The following is a 15,543-nucleotide window of genomic DNA, read 5'->3' on the forward strand; positions in this document are numbered from 1 at the left end:
GTTTTTTTTCTCTAACTTGTGGACGCTGGTAAAACTTCTACCTTAGGGGACCCTTGGTTGTTTTAAAGTGTGATCTGGACTGATCAGAACTGGTTTCTTCATCTATTAATTTGAAAATGCATGTTTAAGGTAACTTCATACTATTTGGAGATGAAGCAGTTTTTGGTTTTATGAAAATTAGGAGTGATTTTTAAAGAAAGTAAGATAAACCTATGGGAGGGCAGTAAAATTTTTCTGATGGTTTGCTGTGTTGCACTGCTAGAGATTTTTGTGGCGCTTTCAAAAAGCTTCACGAGTGCTTTTTTGATCATGGAATTGGTGTCAGAATAAGAAATTTCTGTTTTCAGATGGAGCACATGTTGTGAAAAAATTAAAAACCGTAGTTTCTTCTTATTTGATTCTTATACCTGTTTTGTTTTTTGAAGGAGGGACTTTAGGTTAGATTCTGGCAAAAGATCTGAGCTTGAGAAGAGCATCTGACCTAGAAAGGTAGAGGTGCTCTGCCATGATCTTTGTGAGTCGAGTTGATGGTTCTGCCCCAGAGTCCTCCTGCCGCCCCTGTATTGGACGTGGGCTTGTTTCTCTAGCAGATGGTATTTATGCTAGTGGTCTTGCACGCTCCCACCTGGTACCTCTTATGACCCAAAATATGCCATCCAGGCTAAGGGTTTGCAGACGTGAGGCAAACAAAGCGAAGTGGTTTGTCGTGAATTGAACCCACAGCTTTTGGTATCATTACCTTCAGGTCCCAATCAATTCAACCCGACAGCAGAAGAATAAATGCCTTGTTTGAGTGAGGGATTTGAAATTTTAAAGTTAGAAGGGATCTGGTAAGCAGGGCAGAATATCTGAAATAAGTGTAACAAGCTGAAGTCATGGCTAAATGTTAAGTATTCGGCTGAAAATCCTGATTGCTTCTGCTTTCCACAAGACTAGGGAGAGTTCCTTTGTGTGATGTTCACTGGATAATTTCTTAAATTAAGAGGTCAGGTTTTTTCATTTGTGGAAACTTTAAAGTTTTTAATAAATTATTTTTTAGGATAGTTTTCCAGCAAGAGCTAGTTTAGCCATTGAGCTACTACGATACCGTAAGAGCAATGAAAGAAAGTGAAATGGGTGGAGGCAGCGACAGCTTCCTGTAGGATCATGTGTGTCCAGGAGCCACTGCCTGTGAAGGGCAGTAAAGAGTGTATTTCCTTGCATAGTTCTGTTAACCTTTCTGTGCCTTACTCTCCTCATCTGGGCAATTAGAATAATAGAATCCACCTCATTGGGTCATTATAAAAGATCGAATGAGTTAATGTAGGTAAAGCTCTTAGAACAGTGCCTGACAGAATAAATGCTTAACAGGAAGGATCACTGGAGCTCCTCTGGCTGGGGGTGCTTTCCTGAGGGGGTAAAATTGTTTCCATTCAGATACCCATGGTCCCAACCCTCTCTTGTGTACCCAGGCACCGTTCAAAGTTCTGAGACCCTCTGGTATACTCACCTTAGAGCCCTTTTACTGGGCGTCTCACCCAAAGAGAACACTTTGGGATGAAAATAAAGAATTCAAAAGTAGTGGTTTTTCAGCTATTTCCCAAATAATCTTAAGATTATGTGAAGCCTCTCTGGTCGTTTGTTGAAAACGTAGTTACTGTCTCATTCATTCGCCAGGAATTACTGTGTGCACATCATTGCCACTGGGTAGAATGGGATGACGTAGGGATAAGGGTCAGAGACAAAGAGGACGGTCACAGAGCTCCTTAGCCTGGAACTCACAATCTAGACCGTTTATGCCTCTAGAATCCATGTTAGAAAAACCCAGGCTTTGACTGAAAGGGCGTCAGAAAATAGCACATCCTTAATGGTATGCATCCTTGAAGCTGTGAGGCCACACCTCAGTGAATTTTATCATTTCTGCTAAGCCATCTCATACTTAGCTAGGAGAGAGAGCTGGAAACTCATTGGTGGAAAGAAATTTTAATGAATCATCTTGTTCTGATCTATTATCAGAGACAAGTTTGCCTTTTTTCCATGAATATTTTTCAGTCACTACTAGCATTTTAAATCATTTTAAATTGCTGGTTTGCACTTTAATGACCGCCTTTTGCTCTCCCCACCGCTTGGTGTTTCTGTTTGTGTACAGTTCTGGAGACTGATGGGATTGGGTCACTCAGTTTCCTAGAATCCACTTTATCTCTCTTCACGTGAAGTGAAGCTTTGCGACTTCTTTTGCAGGACTGGATTGCAGCTGCAGAGGCAACAACAACTGAACCTTTAAAGATGCATACAGGGCTGCACAAAGAGAAGAGAGAAACTGGAGAAACCAATGAAGTGAGGAGAAAGTATGTTTCCTGGGTAAATAGTATAATTCTCTGAATGTTAAGTTTCTTGCCATGTATCAGTTACCATCAATTTGTCACGCATAGCCATATTTATTGCTGCTAAACATTTTTTTCTCCTTCCTTGACTTTTATTGCTGAGCTCTTTGATCAAATGATTCTTTTTTTGATTAATCCAAAAGGTGTATATTGAATATATAGTTGAGGTGACTTCATAGGTCACTTGCCAGGAGCCTGTTCTATCTTGGGTTGACCATTGGGTATTATAAAAGTAGAGTTGTGTGCAGTGTCTCTTGTGACATACAGGTTTAGTTCAAGGTCAGCTTTTTGGTCTGAGTGCAAAACTTATACTTCTGCTTTTTTAAATGACTGATTTGAAAAATTCTGGATACCAAGTTATCCAAGCCATGTTCTTGGCACTGCCCTCTACAATAGGAAACTTAATACTAAAGACAAAGCAGACTGGCAAATAATTAATGTAAATAGCCATAGCTTTCTCTTGATGAAATAGATGTGCCCTAGTAAAGTTATATGTGTGTGTGTATGTGTGTGTATGTGTGAGAGAGAGAGAGTTGGGAACTCATTTTATTGTTACCATGCCTCTCACAAGCTTAGATATTAAGGGTTTTTGTTGTTGAAGTTTTTTTAAGTAAGGGAAATTTATTGCATTATTTATGATTATAAAGAACCTTTCTTCAGTTTGCTGATTAGAATGTTTTGGAAAGAACGCAGAAGAAATGGAGTCAGAGTTATTGCTGGTATGTAGTGGAGGCTCTGTGCGCAGGAGCCAGGCTTGGACAACCCATGAGAGCATCGCTGCGTCTCCACCAGCCTGGGCCGCCCAGCCCATGGGAATTTCCCCACAGTTGTTACTTGTGGAACTTCCTGCTTCATGGTGGATTGTAGCCAGGCTGTTGTTGGCTAGAAGATCCAGTCCTGTTTTCTCTTTCTTTAACTTTGAGTTGCAAGGTGGAGTAAAAACTGTTCAGTGGCCTTTGTGTATCAGTCCTCTAAGCTGAAAGTGGCATGAGGCAGGTTGGTTTGTTTGGCCAGACCACACAGCTGGTGGGAACATAGTTCCCCAGCCAGGGATCGAACCCATGCCTATAGCAGTGAAAGCACTGTGTCCTAACAACTGGACTGCCAGGCCAGTCCCCAAGCCAAGTTTATCATGAGTGAACTCATGCACACATTTTCTAGTGCTCACCTTCACACCGACTCTGCGTCAGTTACGCTGATCTCCTTATGGTTCTCCAGTTGGTCTGGAATCTTCTCCTCCTGGACAGCCACGTGGCCCCTGCCCGCCTTCTCCTTCAGGTTTCTGCTGGCAGGGGGGATGGGGGGTGGGGGTGGGGGGGTAAAGTGAATGCAAAGAGCAGAGCCAGATGGAACGACCAGGGATTTTCTGGGATGCCATTTCCGTACCTGCTCCCTGACCGCCCTGGGCCACCTCACCCAGCTCTAGCTTACCTCTTCTTTCTCTCACTCCACTGTCCTGGGAGTTGTGGTGTCTTGTTCACTCTATACACCATGCTTGTTCAAGTTCATCTTTAAGATCTTTTAAAGCTGATCTTTCACTTCTAAAGGCACATACCATTTGACTCAGCAATTGCATTTCTAGGAATTTATCTCACAGGTAACCTCACACAGATATGCAAGGAATCTTGTACCTCCTCAGTTCAGTTCAGTTCAGTCACTCAGTCGTGTCCAACTCTTTGCAACCCCATGAATTGCAGCACGCCAGGCCTCCCTGTGCATCACCAACTCCTGGAGTTCACCCAAACTCATGTGCATCGAGTCGGTGATGCCATCCAGCCATCTCATCCTCTGTCAGCCTCTGTTAAATCTTCATGCGTGCATCTTGATCTCAGTAGCATCTGGGCTGAGACTAATTAGCTGCTGTTGCCACCATTCCGTGGGTCATGTCCCCCTCCACTCACTCGGGCAGCTGCCTGCCTCTTTGCCTGAACTGCAGTGGACTGGAAACACTGGCCCTGCAGCTGACTGTGTCCCCTTTCAGACTTCTTCTTTTGTACTCCTGTTGCATTACAGCAGTCTTTCCCTTCCCATTTGAGAATATCACAGATGGTTTTGCATTGCCTTTCTTACATATTTAGGAAATTATATATAATGTAGTGGTATCTTGAGTTAGCTGTACATTAGAATCACCTTAGAAGCATTATAAATTACAAATGTCCAGTCCCACCCCCAGAGATGCTGAGGCAATTTATCTGGGGGGAGTTGTAGGCACTGGCGTTTTTAAAAGCTGCCTGGGGTGATTTTCACTATGGTCAAGTTTGAGGACCATAAATAGTATTGATTTTCTGTATCAATGATGACTTTGGTCACTTTTAAGCTCATTATAACTGTTTAAGTAATTCCTTTGGGTTTGTAAGTTACAGTGATGTTATTTATTTAAAAAATTTTGCCTTGGCCTTTATTGTATTTGTATTTCTTATTTTTTTTTTCATGTTGCTTTTTACTGGAAAGAACGTCTGAGCCTATATTAATTAGCAGCGATGATAAAATGCTACTTAGTTTGTGCCTGTTTTTACTGACTGCATGTCTCATTTCTTCCTTGAAGTGTACTGTTATAGATACCTCAAAAAGGGTAAGAAAGTATACCTTTGTTATTAGTTTTAGGATTTTAAAATTAAGAATATCTGTTGGAATTTAACAAATTAATTTTTGGTATCAGATGACATGACACAATTTCAAGGTTTAACGTAGTCCTACTTACTGTTATTTTCTTTTAAATTTTTGAGCATAAATTTTAAGTCAGCTTCATCTAGTTTTCTCTTTTCATTTTTCTTTAACCAGTTTTAGAGTACAGTTCGTAGCATGAACTAGGTAATCTGTACCTTGACTTCTGTTAGGTGTGATTTCTGTAACGTGTTGTGTTTGTTTCTTGAGAGTTTTAAATGATCCACTAATAAGCCATCAGGCACTAGTTGCTTTAGGGGTGGGGGTGTAATTATTTTTAAAGATGTTGGCGGGGAGGGAGGAGGGAGGAGGGTTCAGGATGGGGAACACGTGTATACCTGTGGCGGATTCATGTTGATATATGGCAAAACCAATACAATATTGTAAAGTTAAAAAATAAATAAAATTAAATTAAAAAAAAAGATTTTGGCCAAGTATTTTATAGGTATTTAGAATTTTACATTTTTAATGAAAAATCCACCTGTTCAGTGTTACCCAAATTTGTTAACACGTACCTAGTATTTCCCTACAATTTTATTGCTGCTCTTGTGTCCTGTGTTTCTAGTTTCATGCATTTCCTCTTTTTGTAATTAACTTTACTAGTAGTACCACTTTTAGTCTCTTCAGAGAAATTTTAGCTGACATATAAAACTTTATAGTTTTATATTTGAAGTACAAAATGTAGGAGTTCCATTGGCAGTCAAGGGGTGAGGACTCTTGAGATTTCACTGTGAGCCTGGGTTCAATCCCTGGTCAGGGAACTAAGATCCCACAAGCTTCATGGTGTGGCCAATAAATAGATAAACAAACAAATAAATGCAAAATGAAATAGTGAAAAATCAGTTTCCTCCTCACTCCAGATCTGCAAGCATGAAGTTCCCTACTTATAGGTGGCATTTCTTACCAGTTTATTATGGGTCCTTCCAAAGTATTTTTTTTTTTCCAAAGTATTTTTTTTTTGCTTTCAAAATATCTAATTCTTTTTAAGAATCAGGCTTTTTTGGTTGTTTGTTTCTCAAGATTATTAGTTTCATTTTTAGTTTTTTCTTTTTTGACAATGCTTAAAGCAATACTTATCTTCAATTCTTCTTTTAATTTTTATTTTATTTTTTCTTTTTTAAAGTCTATAAATTTTTTTAATATAAATGTATTTATTTTAATTGGAGACTAATTACTTTACAATATTGTATTGGTTTTGCCATACACCAGCATGAATCCGCCGTGGGTGTACACGTGTTCCCCATCCTGAACCCCCCTCCTACCTCCCTCCCCATCCCATCCCTCTGGGTCATCCCAGTGCACCAGCCCTGAGCATCCTGTATCCTGCATTGAACCTGGACTGGCGATTCGTTTCATGTGCAGTGATTTTGTTGCATCTTCTAATTTCATTATTGTATTTCAGAGCTTTGTAAGTAGAATATTGTTGGATTTTGTCTTCTGTTCATCCAGTCTTAAAAATTCTATAACTTACGGATGAATTTAGCCTCTTTAATTTGTGGTTGCTTTTGCATTTGTTATGTTTTCTACATATAATGTGTTGTTTAATTTTTATATTGCTTAGTTGTCTCTTTGCTGTTACGCCTTCTGTTTTATGGAGTGTCCTTTTCTTCTTTTCAACTTTAAGACAAAATTTAAAGGTGAACAGTTCTTTTAGTGCTGAAAATAACATTTGTTCCTATATTTATTTACTATCATCAAAGCAAATGCTAGAGCTTTCCTTCCATATAAGGAAACTCAGCTTCTCCCTGTTTTGGCATCCTCTCTTCCTGCTCCTCATCTACTTCCATTATTTTTATCCTTCACATTTAACATTTATTCTATGAAGTGCACCAATTCTTCTGGGCTTCAGCCTGATACTTATAATATTTTCTTATTCTTGATTAAATGAAGTACCAACCACCAAGGCCTCACTCTGAGCTGGCCAGACACTTAGCTTGGTGCAGGAGATATAAAGGGAAGGGTAGTTCCATCCTTGGCTTTAAGGTCCCTTTCTGGTCGAGGAGGTGGCAGTATACAAACAACCATGGCAAAAGATGTCATGTGTCAGGTGTCCGGGGACACAAGAGGGAGGGAATGGTGTCCTGGTGAGTCAGAGAGGACGTCTTGGGAGCTGGGTGTTACTGTGCCAGTAGGGCTCTTCAAGATAAAGGATAAAGCGAATGGGCAGAAGCCTGAAGGAACCCAGATGGCTGGAGACGAGACTGGACAAAGGGATGTTGGGGCCAGACTGAGAAGCCTAGCCAACAAGTTTTAGTTTGTATCCTGTGGCTGCACCAGAGAGATTTTAAAGCAGAGGTGTACTCTGTTCAAGCTTGTTTTTAGGAAAATAGCTCTGGCTGTTGTATGAAGTATGGACTGCAGGGAGGAAGTTAGTGAAGTGACTGTGGCTGTCATCCAGATAAGAGATGATGAGAAGCTGAACAAGGCAGTGGCAGTGGTGATAGAGAAGATGACGTGTTTTGAGGTAGAATCTAAAAATACCTGTTCCTGACTCAGGTGAGATTGGGATTAGAGGATAATTTAGAGGGTTTTCTTTTTATATGTATTTTAGGGAAGGTCATAATAGATGGTGGAAATATTGATTACCTTATGTCATGGGGTAAATTGTGGAGGGGGTCGCAGAGACTAATTTGGAAAAAGAGCATTTAAGGACTTTCTGAATTTTAAAAATCGTTGAGAGATCCAAGAAAACATATCTAAGAGCAATTGGAAATATGGGTTATAAACTCAGTTGAGATATAGGGGCCAGAGATAAAGGTATATTTGCTTCCAAGGAGGAGGTCCAAGCCATAGAACAGATGTAAAGTTCCCCCAGGCAGAGCCTGTGGATAGAAGAAAGGGCTTAGGTTGGTCTCTTGGCCAAGACCAGTCTTTATGTGCAGGAAATCAAAATGTGCTGAGCACTGTAATACATGTCCTGCATGGGGTGCCGAGAGCTTTTTCAGATGGCTTACTTTATCTTCTTAATAGCCCTGTGTATGGAAATTATTACCACCCTACTTTATGGGCCAGGAAACTAAGGCTCCAAGGCATTGTTACTAAGCTAGTAAGTGAGATTGCAAACCAGGCCTGAATGCCAAGCTGATGCTAGGGGAAGAGATAGAGGAGAAGCAGAAAAGAGTGGTGTGGAGGACATGATTTGCTATGGGAGCTGTAGCCATTCTCCCAGAGGTTCGGTAGGATAAGGAGACGCTTAGCCACTGGTTTTCTCAGTTAGAAGACAGATAGCGACCCCGCCATGCTCAGTCCACAGAGTACGGAGGTCAGCTCACACTGGAGGAAGTGCAGATAGCACTGTCGACTGCAGCTCTGAGAGACGGCTCGGTGGTGGAGGAATGATAAGAGCATGTGGCTAGGGGTTGGCATCACTGTGTTTATTTAGAGATGACAGCTCGAAGGATTCTGATTCACTCATCTCTTTTCCTTTGATGTTTTCTATCTTAGATTGCCTTGTCTCCGTGCTTCTGTTACTTTAAAAAAAGTAACTGCTGGATTCTCTTTTCACATAACCTGCTTGTTTAACTTGTCAGCTTGGAGTCCCTTCCTGCACATTGTTTTCGGATGTTTCCAGGCTGTTGTCTTAGTGACCTGCTTTGATTGCTGGTTATGTATGAGATCCCGAGAGCCCCTTCTTGTTTCTTCTCTCAGGTCTTTCCATCCTGGAAGAGATTTTCTTCTGTCATTTGAATGTTTTATTCAGTTCAGCTTCCTCCAGAATTCAAATTCATGGACGGCCTCTGTCTTCCAGATGAGAGTGTGTTCATGCCTTCTATGACAATAGGAGAATGTTGAGCTCAGAGCCTGCATTCAGGAACTAGGCTTGCCTGGGTTCACATTCTGGCTCTGCCAGCTACTAGCTGAGTGATCTTGAGCAAGTTGCTTTTTGTAACTTCTCTGTGCCTCATTTTCTTTATCTGTAAACTGTCATTGTTGTTGTTCAGTCACTAAGTCGTATCTGACTCTTTGTTACCCCATCGACTGTAGCCCACTGGGCTCCTCTGTCCATGGGGTCTCCAGGCAAGAATACTGGAATGGGTTGCCATTTCCTTCCCCAAGGGATCTTCCTAACCCAGGGATTGAACTAGAGTCACCGACATTGGCAGGGGGATTCTTTACCACTGAGCCACCAGGGATGCCCTTCTGTAAACCGTTCAGTCTCTCAGTTGTGTCTGACTCTTTGCGACCTTATGGACTGCAGCGTGCCAGGCTTCCCTGTCCATCACCAACTCCCGGAGCTTGCTCAAACTCGTGTTCATTGAGTCGGTGATGGCATCCAACTATCTCATCCTCTGTTGTCCCCTTCTCCTCCTGCCTCCAATCTTTCCCAGCATCAGGGTCTTTTCCAATGAGTCACTTCTTTGCATCAGGTGGCCAAAATATTGGAGTTTCAGCTTCAGCATCAGTCCTTCCAATGAATATTCAGGACTGATTTCCTTTAGGATGGACTGTTTTGATCTCCTTGCAGTCCAGGGGACTCTCAAGAGTCTCCTCCAACACCACAGTTCAAAAGCATCATTTCTTTGGTGCTCAGCTTTCTTTATAGTCCAACTCTCACATCCATACATGAATACTGGAAAAACCATGGCTCTGACTAGATGGACCTTTGTCAGCAAAGTAATGTCTCTGCTTTTTAATATGCTGTCTAGGTTGGTCATAGCTTTTCTTCCAAAGAGTAAGCGTCTTTTAATTTCATGGCTGCAGTCACCTCCTGCAGTGATTTTGGAGCCCAAGAAAATAAGGTCTCACTGTTTCCACTGTTTCCCCATCTGTTTGCCATGAAGTGATGGAATCGGATGCCATGATCTTAGTTTTCTGAATATTGAGTTTAAGCCAGCCTTTTCACTCTCCTGTTTCACTTTCATCAAGAGGCTCTTTAGTTCCTCTTTGCTTTCTGCCATAAGGGTAGTATCATCTGTGTATCTGAGGTTATTGATATTTCTTCCAGCAATTTTGATTCCAGCTTGTGCTTCATTCAGCCCAGCATTTCTCATGATGTACTCTGCATATAAGTTAAATAAGCAGGGTGACAATATACAGCCTTGGTGTACTGCTTTCCCAATTTGTAACTGTAAACTGTAAGCACTAATAATACCTCCTAGCAAGGGCTGTGATGAGAGTTAAGTGAACTAGTGCTTGGAACATACTTAGAAGGCACAGGGTCCAGTGCAAGTGTGTGTTCCACCATTGTTAGCTCTTGTTGTTGTTGTTCTGGGGGAAAATAGTGGGAGAGGTAATAATCTTTTCCCAATTGTCTTTTGGGCCACACATTTATCACTTATTTGATAAATTTACACACTGTTGGAGCCTCACTTGATAAACTGCTGCTGCTGCTAAGTTGCTTCAGTCGTGTCCGACTCTGTGCAACCCCATCCCTGGGATTCTCCAGGCAAGAACACTGGAGTAGGTTGCCATTTCCTTCTCCAATGCAGGAAAGTGAAAAGTGAAAGTGAAGTCGCTCAGTCGTGTCCAACCCTCAGCGACCCCATGGACTGCAGCCTACCAGGCTCCTCCGCCCATGGGATTTTCCAGGCAAGAGTACTGGAGTGCGGTGCCATCACCTTAGTAGACAAATCCTGGAGACCAGATAGCATTCCCTCCAGTTGCTAAGGAGTTCTGTAGTGAGCACTTTGGACGATGGTCCAGATGTGGCATCTGTAGTTGCAGGTGTTCACTGTGTGACCTCTCCTGCCCCACGGCCGTGTTCAGTTGGTTTCCTTTAAATACAGGCCATAAAATGTTTACTTCTACCTTACTGAATAGTTCTTCCAAGAATGTTATTTAATTTTGCTCATCCCATCAACAAATAACAGACGCTGGCCAAATCGGCGTACAGAATTAAGTAACTTTCATAAAGTCCATGGTGGGACTGGGACTTAATAAGCCTATAGTATCTGACTCTAGTGATGGTAAAAGAGGAAAAAGGGTTCACTGGAATGAACACACACACACACACACACACACACACGTGTTGTGCATATACATATACATGCACAATACAATTAACTAAACCAAAGATCTTATTCAAATAGATATGTGTATATATATGTATATGTGTGTGTAGCTCAAACTCTCTAGAGTGCTGTCTTAGTTAGGCTACTGTAACAAAATAGGGGTGGCTTATAAACAGCAATTTGTTTCTCACTGTCCTGGTGGCTGGGTGCCAGCATGGTTGGGTTCTGGTGAGGGCACTTTTCCAGGTTGCGGACAACCTTTTTCTTGCTGTATTCTCGATGGTGGAGGGGATGAGAGAGCTCCATAGGGTCCCTTTTATAAGGGCGCTGATGCCATTCATGCATTTCTGCTGTGATGACCTACCTACCTACTGAAAGCCCCATGTCCTAATACCATCACATCAGGGCTTAGAATTTCAACGTGAATTTGTGTGTGTGGCAGGAGGGACACAAATGTTTAGTTCACAACAGGTACCAATCTCTAAATGTGTGGTTATAAACACACATTTTTTTGACAATGAAGATGTGCTCTTTTTACAAGTAGAAGAAGTAAATCTCGGGACTTCCCTGGTGGTCCAGTGGCTAAGATTCCACGCTCCCAATGCAAGAGGCCTGGGTTCGATCCCTGGTCAGGATGCTAGATCCCACATGCCACAAGTAAAGAGCCTGTATGCTGTAAATAAGACCCAGTGCAGTCAAATAAATAAATATATTAAAAAAATAAATACATTGAATAAACAAACAAAAAACCAAAGTGCTTGCAGGGCAGGCATAATAAAGGGAAATACTATCAACTAACCTCTTGGAGCTTTTAAGAAAAGCAAGCGGGTTTGTGAATGAGGGACCCAGTAATCCACTAAGAAACCTTTCCCAGAAGTTGCATAGTCTCATATCAACTCTTTCAACATATTTATTAACTATAAAGGAAAGAAAAGATAGTAACTTTACAGTGGAGAAGACACCTTAGCCAAGAGGTCAAGGTCAGCATCACCAGTAATCAGACAAGCGACATCATGAACCCCATGATATGATGCAGTACGGACAACACGACATCGTTTCTGTGGCTTTTTGGCCAGAAATCCGTAACCGCAGCACAATCATGAGAAAACCTCAGGCAAATCCAAATCAAGGACGTTCAACAAAATAACTGATTAATACTTTTGAAAAGTGTCAAGGGCATAAATAACAAGACTGAGGAGCTATCACAGACTAGAGGAGCCTAAGGAAATAATGACAAAATGCCATGGGGATCTTGGATAGATCCTGGGACAGAAAAAGGACATAAATAGAAAAAAACTGGTGCAATTTGAACAAGGTCTTTGGTTTAGTTAACAGTATTGAGCCAGTGGTGACGCCTTGGCTCTGGTCAGTCCCTGCGGTTATATAAGACTTGAGGACACTGTTGTTGTTCAGGTGCTAAATCATGTCTGACTCTTTTCAGCCCCATGGACTGCAGCACGCCAGGCTTCCCTGTCCTTCACTGTCTCCTGGAGTTTGCTTAGATTCATGTCCCTTGAGTCGGTGATGCCACCTAACCATCTCATCCTCTCCTGCCCCTTTCTCCTCCTGCCCTCAATCTTTCCCAGCATCAGGGTCTTTTCCAGTGTGTCGGGGACACTGGGTCAGGGATATAAGGAAACTCTGTACTATTTTTTGCAACTTTTCTGTAAGTCTAATATTAGCTCAAAATTTAAAACTTTTTTTTTTTTTCCTCTCTTATTTTTCTTTTAAGTAAAAAGCCATCATGGGATAAACTGTCTGGTCCTGGGTAGAAACTGGCTTCAGAAGAGAAAAGAAAGCTTAGAGTAAAGGCCTCTTCTCCAAGTGGGTGAATGTTAATGATGACCTTTCACTTTCACTGTGTTGCCTCTAGGCTCATTCCAGATCTGTTGAATCTCCTAGACCTTTCTAAAGGGTATGGTAGTAAAAAGCTATGCTGATGGGAGATTTTCCTGAAAATTTTATGAGGCCAAGTGGATAGAAAATTAGACAATACAAGATACTGCACTTAAGGGAGAAAAAAATCAAAGTAATCTTAAACAGAGCCATGGGTGGGTATCACTGGCTACTCTAGGGTTCTCTGAAGATACTGTCCAGCATTTGCTGCTGAGGCCAAAATGGCCTGAAAAATTGGTGCACATCCGTGCAGAGATGACCAGACCGAGTGATCCTCTGGAGGTATATGGAGATGAAAGTCCCTCTTTGGTCATTAGAGGTCAAATTAAAGCCCCATAAACAGAAAAATCTTAAAAGCAAAGGGTTTATGGCTGTTCAAGTAAAGAATGCTGCAAAAGGACACCAGATTGGGAGTCTGCATGGAGGCTGGGAAGAATCCGGAGGGTTGGATTTCATCAGAATACATTTCCCTTTGTCCACGAGAGTGAGATGCCACAGTGGCCTGGAGCGAGCGTTCTGCTTGCCGCAAAGCTGATCTCGCTACATATGGAGTTGGAAAACCTTAGAAGGTCTAACTTTGTTCCTCAAGTGGCCACCTGATTGGGACTTCTGTTTCTCAGGTGCTCTCATGTTAGGAACAGACATGCATGCATGCTCAGTCGCTCAGTTGTGTCCGGCTCTTTGTGACCCCGTGGACTGTAGCCCATCAGGCTCCTCTGTCCGTGGGATTTTCCAGCCAAGAATACTGAAGTGGGTTGCCATTTCCTCCTCCAGGGGATCTTCCTGACCCAGGGATCAAACCCACGTCTCTTGTGACTCCTGCTTTGGCAGGTGGATTCTTTACACTGAGCCACCTAGAAACAGACAATTCTGGGTAAATTTCAGAAATAGTGGGGCTCCTGGAAAGCTGTTGTTGTTGTTGTTTAGTTACTAAATTGTGTGTGACTCTTTGTGACCCCAGAGTCTGTAGCCTGTTAGACTCTTCTGTCCATGGGATTTCCCAGGCAAGAATATTGGAACAGGTGCCATTTCCTTCTGCAGGGATTCTTCCCGACCTAGGATCAAACTTATGTCTCCTGCATTGACAGGTGGGTTCTTTACCACTGAGCCCCCAGGAAGGCCCCCTGGAAAGCTGTACCCCCTCTAAAATGGGGGTGGGGTGGATCTAATGTATCTCTATTGAGTTAAGTTGGGATTAAACCAGTTGTACCCCACTCAATTAAGAATTTAATAATGCCAGTGAATTTACAAAGCTGGGGACTAGATCATGTACTTACTCAGTTAACAGATATTTTGTGAGCACCCACTATGGGCCAGGCATGGTATTATGCTCAGAGAACACAGCAGTGAGCCAGACAGCGATGCTCCACTCTGAGCCTACAGACCAGGAGTCTGTTCCTCTGAGCCTGAACCAACCAGCCCACCCACACACTCAAAGGTGCCTCCACTAAAACAGCTTGGTTTACACCAAGATAGAAGTTTCCTCAGCAGAAAAAGAAATAAAAGGAATCCAAATTGGAAAAGAAGTAAAACTCTCACTATTTGCAGATGACATGATCCTCTACATAGAAAACCCTAAAGACTCCACCAGAAAATTACTAGAACTAATCAATGATTATAGTAAAGTTGCAGGATATAAAATCAACACACACAAATCCCTTGCATTCCTATACACTAATAATGAGAAAACAGAAAGAGAAATTAAGGAAACAATTCCATTCACCATTGCAACGGAAAGAATAAAATACTTAGGAATATATCTACCTAAAGAAACTAAAGACCTATATATAGAAAACTATAAAACACTGGTGAAAGAAATCAAAGAGGACACTAATAGATGGAGAAATATACCATGTTCATGGATTGGAAGAATCAATATAGTGAAAATGAGTATACTACCCAAAACAATTTATAGATTCAGTGCAATCCCTATCAAGCTACCAACGGTATTCTTCACAGAGTTAGAACAAATAATTTCACAATTTGTATGGAAATACAAAAAACCTCGAATAGCCAAAGCTATCTTGAGAAAGAAGAATGGAACTGGAGGAATCAACCTATCTGACTTCAGGCTCTACTACAAAGCCACAGTCATCAAGACAGTATGGTACTGGCACAAAGACAGAAAGATAGATCAATGGAACAAAATAGAAAGCCCAGAGATAAATCCACGCACATATGGACACCTTATCTTTGACAAAGGAGGCAAGAATATACAATAGATTAAAGACAATCTCTTTAACAAGTGGTGCTGGGAAAACTGGTCAACCACTTGTAAAAGAATGAAACTAGAGCACTTTCTAACACCATACACAAAAATAAACTCAAAATGGATTAAAGATCTAAATGTAAGACCAGAAACTATAAAACTCCTAGAGGAGAACATAGGCAAAACACTCTCCGACATACATCACAGCAGGATCCTCTATGACCCACCTCCCAGAATATTGGAAATAAAAGCAAAAATAAACAAATGGAACCTAATTAAACTTAAAAGCTTCTGCACAACAAAGGAAACTATTAGCAAGGTGAAAAGGCAGCCTTCAGAATGGGAGAAAATAATAGCAAATGAAGCAACTGACAAACAACTAATCTCAAAAATATACAAGCAACTCCTACAGCTCAATTCCAGAAAAATAAATGACCCAATCAAAAAATGGGCCAAAGAA

General features: G+C 41.6%; 1 protein-coding gene across 1 annotated transcript in view; it reads left to right on the forward strand.

The window, feature by feature from the left end:
• Positions 1–15,543, forward strand: part of ZHX3 (zinc fingers and homeoboxes 3) — a 94,441-nt gene that overhangs the window by 26,303 nt on the left and 52,595 nt on the right. Inside the window, exon 2 of the mRNA XM_010829140.1 lies at positions 2,221–2,327. The gene's annotated coding sequence lies outside the window, so the exon portion shown is untranslated. The remainder of the gene's footprint in view (positions 1–2,220; positions 2,328–15,543) is intronic.

The sequence above is a fragment of the Bison bison genome, unplaced genomic scaffold, assembly GCF_000754665.1.
Source record: "Bison bison bison isolate TAMUID 2011002044 unplaced genomic scaffold, Bison_UMD1.0 scf7180017864500, whole genome shotgun sequence".
Lineage (NCBI taxonomy): Eukaryota > Metazoa > Chordata > Mammalia > Artiodactyla > Bovidae > Bison > Bison bison.